Source organism: Podarcis melisellensis, assembly GCF_964234715.1.
Source record: "Podarcis melisellensis genome assembly, chromosome: 2".
In the NCBI taxonomy this organism is placed as follows: Eukaryota; Metazoa; Chordata; class Lepidosauria; order Squamata; family Lacertidae; genus Podarcis; species Podarcis melisellensis.
The window spans coordinates 82,506,212-82,513,066 of NC_138529.1; the positions used below are offsets into that span (position 1 = coordinate 82,506,212).

Genomic DNA, 6,855 nt, shown 5'->3' on the forward strand with positions numbered 1-6,855 from the left:
TGCTTGCCTTTTGTATTTCTGGTGTGCAAATGCAATCAAATGTAAAGATGGCCTCCGAAAATCAGAGAAGCAGATCATAACGAGCACAGCAAGTTAAGTGACTCAGGTAATAATTTAGTACTGGGATCTGTGGGACAGTTTCTGATGGCATGGCCTAGAAGTGTTCATTTTGAACCCTCCTGTCCATAAGGCACAGTTGACTATATTACAGTGGTTTATCTGCCTGGGGTTGGTAGTTTGATGTTCCTGACTTTGGACAGGATGTCTTTGAATGGACTACCATATGTTTACTGTAGCCAACCTGATGCCCCGCCTCAGATGCTGTGAGCTACAACTCCATCAACCTTGACCGTTGGCCATGCTAACTGGGACTGATGGGAATTGTAATCTGCAAAATCTGGAGGGCACTGTGTTGTCTACTTGTGCCTTAACCAGCTCTGTGTTCCTTTGAACAAAGGGAAAGTCACTTTCAATGTAAAATTACATGAGAAAGAACCAGCTATCTGCTATCTAGTGTTCATTGTCTCCATCATGGAAAAAGCATGAACATAGGAACCTGGCCATTTTAACAAAAGATGGCAGGGCTTCAACCCTGCAAAGAAATCATGTGCTCTACTACTGCACTATAGCTCTTCATCTATACTATCAGTACCTTGCGAATTCCAGAAGAGTAGCCAAGTTTAGTCTTTTATAGAAACAACAAAGAGTCCCATGGCACCTTAAAAGACTAAGAAAGGTATTCCAACATGACCTTTCATAGACTCGGTATATGAATCTCACTGCTTAGTCATTCAAGCTGTCAAAAAACAGCCATTCCATCTTGACTGTACCTAGCTAGACCACTGGATGAACTGTATGGAGGAACTCAACATAGACCTTGCCTTTTGTCCTCTGTCCAGTGTGTCTGCAAAGAAAGAAAGGCAGGCATTTTGGTCAAAGAGACCACCCCCTTGGTGTACATATGATCTTTGCTGCCATCGATCACTATTTTACTCCCAAGATGCTGGCTGCAGAATAGAGATGCAAAAATAACTGTTGTTTCTTCTTTTTGTAAGATGACTCTAATTATGATGTATGGTGCAAAATCCAAATGCAGTAAATAAAAGTTTGTTTTACCTCATTCAGTCAAGTGTGTTTGTCAGCTGTTTTGTTAGAACCCACAAGAGGACAAATCACCTACCTCTAATCCCACAAGAAATCAGCCTCCACCTGAAGCTGGTTCTGAAGATCTAATCTCCTCAGAAACACTGTGAAAGGGAACCACTTCTCTGTGTTCCCATCCCAAGGGTCCTCATTCACTTTTCCCTCTGCTTCTTGATGGAAGATTTGGGTGGTGTACCGACTGAAATAAAAATAACATTCTTGACAATACATTCATTTTTATTACAGAAATCCTTCCCCATAGCAATAAGTTCATCCTTCCCCAAATCTCTTAATTTTTCTTTATTTCTTTCCAAGTAGTTATATAATTGTCTTTGAAAATATTTATGTTCTTAGCTGTCAGCCATACATCTAAGTATTTAACTTTTTTTCTATAGATAATTCCATAATTTGTTGTAAGTCCTTTTTATATCGCTCTGTCACGTTTTTCACCAAGACCTTCATTTTATTTTTATTTAATTTGAAACCCACCACCTGACCAAACTCCTGGATCCTATCCAAGACCTTCAGTATGCTGCTCCTCAGATCTTCCACAGTAATCACAAGATGAGCCACACCACCTTTCCTTTGCCCCTTAAAATAGCCTGCTACCTTCTGTTGTGTTGTAAGACCCTGTCCCATCGTCAGTGCTGAAGATTCAACTTACAGTCTGGTTGGTTTCTGCATGTGGAGTGCAGTTGGGAGGGCGGGTACAGCACCATATCCTCAGGTAACAAAATGTTTTGGGCGGTCCTGATGGAGTTATCATTTGTTGTCTTAAGCTGTAACATAAGAAGAGCCTGTTGGATCAGGCCAATGGCGCATCTAGTCCAGCATTCTGTTCTCACAGTGGTCAACCTGCAAACAGGACCTATGCACAAGAGCACTCTCCCCTCCTGTGGCTTTCTGCAACTGGTATTCAGAAGCATTGCTGTCTCCAGGTGTGCAGTTTGAGCCCCTGACTCAAGCCTCAACACTCCATTACATCACAATGGCTCACGCATTGTGAGTGGCACTGGCCATTGTGGCTTCAGAGGCACTGTAACAGCCAATCCCTTTTGTCTAAACTTTATTCTTGGCTGTCCACGTGTCAGTAAGACTATTTCAATTATGAAAGGCCAACCTCATTCCCTGCTTTCCTCCCCTAATGGCTGTGGATAGCGGAAAGCAACAAACCATAACTGTCGTTTGCGCTGCTACTCTTGAAGGTCAATGCAGCCATGAATTTGGGAGCAGAGCAATGGATTCGGCCCAAATGGGCACCAGCACATGCTCTCGTTTACCAGTTGCAGTGAACAGAAGGAGAGAACTGCTAGATCAATCCAAAAGCCCATCTAGACCAGCATATCATTCTCGCACTGGCCAACCAAAGGCCTATGGGATACCCACGAGGAGGACCAGAGCATGTTAGCAATCTCCCCTTTCACAGCAACTGGCATCGCATCCAGAGGCCTACTGGCTCCGACAGTGGGGAGGGAAAATAGCCATCCTGGCTAGTAGTGGTGAGGGCATCAGCTGAACCTTGCTCTATGGCAGGGCTGGATTTAGGTTTGATAAGGCCCTAAGCTACTGAAGGTAATGGGGCCCTTTATATGTCCAGCTGTTCTTTGTCAACCACAAATTGTCAGGTTTTTTGTGTTGAATATATGCTATATGGTAATTTATGGAGCTAATAGGTATCTAAAGCCATTTGCACATAACAAATAGGAGCCTACACAACACAAAGCACTGTTGCTGTATGTAGGTTTTATTTGTTTTTTATCTTATATTTTGGGAATGTACATCTAGCTTTTTTTCCTTTAATTTTTTTTGGGGGGGCCCAAGAGAGTGGGGCCCTAAGCTATAGCTTGTTTAGCTTATACGTAAATCTGGCACTGTCTGTGAGGCTTGGCATGGAAAATAGAGAGATGTTTTGAGGCAGCCCTTTCTTATGGCTTCTTAACCTGAGGACACAACTCCTTTAGTCTTGTCATTCCTTTCATCTCATCAGCACTACAGCAATGCAGTGAGGCACTGTCCCCTGCAAAGTAGTTTTTCCTGCCTTCCTCCCCTGCCACAATATCATAAATAAACCACATTAAATGAGAAGCATATGTGTGTAGAGGTAGACATCTTACTCACACCATGGTTAACTTTCTATAACAATAGCTTAAAAAAGCATCAGAAAAAGCTGTAAGGTCATGCCTCCCACCCACCCTTGATGTAACTGAACACTGTGGACATTGGGCTTTCAAAAAACAACCACACAACTGCATCCAAAGGTGAAGTGTCCTAGTTTGCACTGTATCATCTGGGCAGCTGGAGTTCAGCTAAATAAGGTATAAGTGGTGGTGTTGCTTATTTTTTAAAATACAAACATTTTGATTGAAATGTGTATTACCTTGGGCTTTGAGACTGCATGTACACCCACATGCATGCACACCCACACAGAGGTTGCCTGTTGTGCTTGGTTTTGTACTTCCCAAGAGAATTTATGCTTGCAGTAGAGTAGCTAAAGAAAATAGGCATTGGGGGGGTCTACTGTATAGCCCTCCAGATATTCTTGGATTATGACTCCTCGGTCATTCTAGATCTCTGACCATGTTGGTTGGGGGCTGATGGGGAATTGGGAGTCCAACAGATCTCTTTACCCCTGATATAAAGGAACCTGAAATTATTCACTGCATATTAAACAGGCTTCCAAGAGTTTCTTGGATATAAAGACTGACTTTGGAATCAGCCCCAATTCCCAGGTTTCTGGTTAAGATGCCATCCTTGTTTGGATTGTATACACAACTCATATAAGACTGAAAAATATTGTGACAATTCAATATGCATTTTCCTTCTAGCTTAACTATTATTTGAAAACTGAAGTAGAAAATGATAAGGGGTGATACATTGTGTAGCTAAGATGGAATAAGTTTATGTTTTACATGTCCAGATCACTACTTGGGGTATTATTCTCCAAGAAAGAATGTTTTTTAAAATGTATCCATTAGAAATTTTATGAACTGCTATCTCAACCAAAAAATAAATAAAAATCCAAGCAGTGTACAAGTCCTATCTAAATATAAAATTTGACTAAATTACATACACCAATGTAAAACAGAAATAAAACCATAATAAAAACAGATAAAATCAGTAAGACATTGAAAACAAATATAACCTGACAGCGAAGTTTTTAGCAGTGCAGTGATGGCACCTGCTGCAAAGCTAGCAGGGAGCAAATCTGAAGCGTCACCTTTCGTTGCTGGACCCTGACTCTAGCTTCTTTAGTGAACATTTTGAGATAACAGCGGCTGGCAGCTTGGTGCAAAGTACACAGGCCACTTGTATAGTGTAGGTACAGCACAAGCCACCACAAGACGTTCCTGCGTACTGTAGCTGAAGCTGACCACCGTCAACATGTTCTTTGAGGACCACTGGATCGACAGTAGGTACATCTCTCTTTTTGAATATTTGCAGAATGTAAGAGATTGGTATGAGGGGGTATTTTGAATGAGCTTCTTGCTTGCTTTCTCCTTGAAAAGGACAAAGTAGCATTCCATAGCAGACAACAGGAAGTGTTGATAAGCGTATAATAACTATCATGATTAAACTAATGGAATCTACAACTAGGTCTCAACGGTACAATTGAAGAGACTGGTGGTGAAATGTATTTGGGGAGGGGTTTTTACACAATAGTCAAGATTCTGGTCCTCATGCTGGTTAGGTTAGCATTTTCACAGCAAACTTCTAAGCATATGTTGTTAGGAGTAAGCTGCACTGAGTAAGTATATTTAGTAAGAACATTTAGGATTACAATTTTCATTTGGTCCCATTGCCATTCTTTTGTCTGGTGAGCAGGGAGAAGCTTAAATTCCTCTGACTCGAGGGTTTCTTTTTTAAGTTCAGTTCAAGGAACAGAATATTCCACTATGATTATGCAAAAGCATGGGACTACTCAGTAGCTCATCTAAGACTAGTATCTTGGCAAGCTTGTCTCTACTGCCAATTCAGTTCCAGGTTGAAACAAGCTCTGCTGGTTGACAGTATATGTCCTTGATATGCTTCACATTTCCACCACCTAATAAACCTTAACTCCTAACATTTTGTTACGCGGTTAAGTGATCCCTGCTTTTTCCAAGCGATGGAAGGCCAACATTACAAAATTACAGGATTGTTATCTTGGATGAGAGAACCCTGAGAATGCGTATGGGGTCTTTGTTAAGGTTTGTTCTATTTACAAAATACAGTATGTTGGAAGAAATAGGCCCATACAGGCATGACTAAGCCAAGCATGATATGTCCCTTTCCTTGCCCCTATTAACAGTTTAATAACACAAATTCTTTGGGGGGTGGTATTTTTGTTTGTTACTATGTTATGTATTTTTGTGTTTTTATATTGCAAACTGCCCTATGATCGTCAGATGAAGGGCAGCATAGAAATTTAAAAAACAACGTAACAAATAAATTTGAGAGGTCTAACTTTCTCCCAGAATGGGACAATGGGGAAACACTTCCTTGACTGACTTCTGCTTGTTAGGCAGCTAATCAAGGCACTGAAACCTTGTCAGGAAAAAAAACCAAGAGAAAACACAAGTAAGAATAAGCAGCAGAGGACTTTTACTCTTATTCATGAAAACCAACTCAAACGATACCATAGGGTAACAGCCGTATTGGAACAATTAGAATTAAACACAGGTGGCTCTCCAAACAGCATCAATACCAATGTTCTGAAAGGAACAGCCCTTCTTTTCAAGTTTTATTTTTGTGAAGTTGATAGTTCCTGGCAAGCTGCAGTTCTTCCAAAGAGGAGGGACTTTCCCACAGCCAGAGTACGGCCATCCTGAAAGCCAATTAGCTTGTCCAGAGGAAAATATACCCAACTGCGGTTGCCACTAATTCGGAGAGTCCAGGAAGCGGAAGCAGTCGCTTGCGATCTTCCACACTGTGCTGTTGTTTGTGGTCTGTGCTGTTAGCAAGAAGCTCTGGTTGAAGTACTGCTGCTCGTTCCCATCAAACTTGACGAACCCGTATGTCACGATCAGGATCGTGTTGTGGTTCTCTGTGGCTTGCTCGTGAACAGGCTGGCAATCAAAGGTGGTAATTTGAAAGTCGCTTGAAGGCAGCTTTTCGAAGAACTCTGCAAGGGCTGCTTGCCCAGAGACTGCATTCCCATTCCAAACGAGGGTCGCTTTGTCCTGGTAGAGTTTGGTCAGCGCTCGCCTCCTTTTATCCATGGTTTCATAGTAAATATTTGCGAATTCTTCCGCAGCTCGGCAAGCTTGATCCACATAGGTTTTAAAGTTCATCGAGGTGGCCATGTGGGCGGCGTCTCTCGGCGGCTGAGGCGGGAAAATAAGAGGCGGAACCTTGCCCGCGAAGGTCCGGAATAAACCCGATTCCCTCAGTCCTGCTCGAGATTTGCTCCCGCGCTGCCCACGCGTAGCTCTCCCCTCCGCCGCCGCGGCGCTTCCGCTTCCCTCTCAAATATCCGCGTTCCTTGAAAGCGATTGGTCAGGATCACGTTCTCTCGGTTCCCAACCCGGCGCAGCCATTGGCTTGAGAATCAAGGACGCCTCGCGGTCATCTCCCCGCGCCCCTCCATCTCCGCCCTACTGCTGGCAGCCACGTCGAGCCCTCGGCAGCCCGCGAGGCGACGAGGGCGCCTGCGCGCTGCTGTGGTGCTGAGCTGTCCCGGTGACATGCTGGCAGGAAGTGGCGCCTTTGCAGGAAGTCGGAGCTCCAGGGATG

General features: G+C 43.2%; 1 long non-coding RNA gene and 1 pseudogene across 2 annotated transcripts; both read right to left on the reverse strand.

Moving 5' to 3' along the window:
- Window positions 1–671: 671 nt before the first annotated feature.
- Window positions 672–1,993, reverse strand: LOC309364156. Its single transcript, XR_014165757.1, has 3 exons — window positions 1,808–1,993; window positions 1,210–1,342; window positions 672–904 (listed from the first exon to the last, which is right to left on the reverse strand). It is a non-coding gene; the product is annotated as an uncharacterized lncRNA (long non-coding RNA).
- Window positions 1,994–5,701: 3,708 nt separating this feature from the next.
- LOC309363959 (NTF2-related export protein 2 pseudogene) lies at window positions 5,702–6,726 on the reverse strand (annotated as a pseudogene). Its single transcript has one exon. The product of its transcript is annotated as an NTF2-related export protein 2 pseudogene (transcript).
- Between the last annotated feature and the right edge of the window lie 129 nt (window positions 6,727–6,855).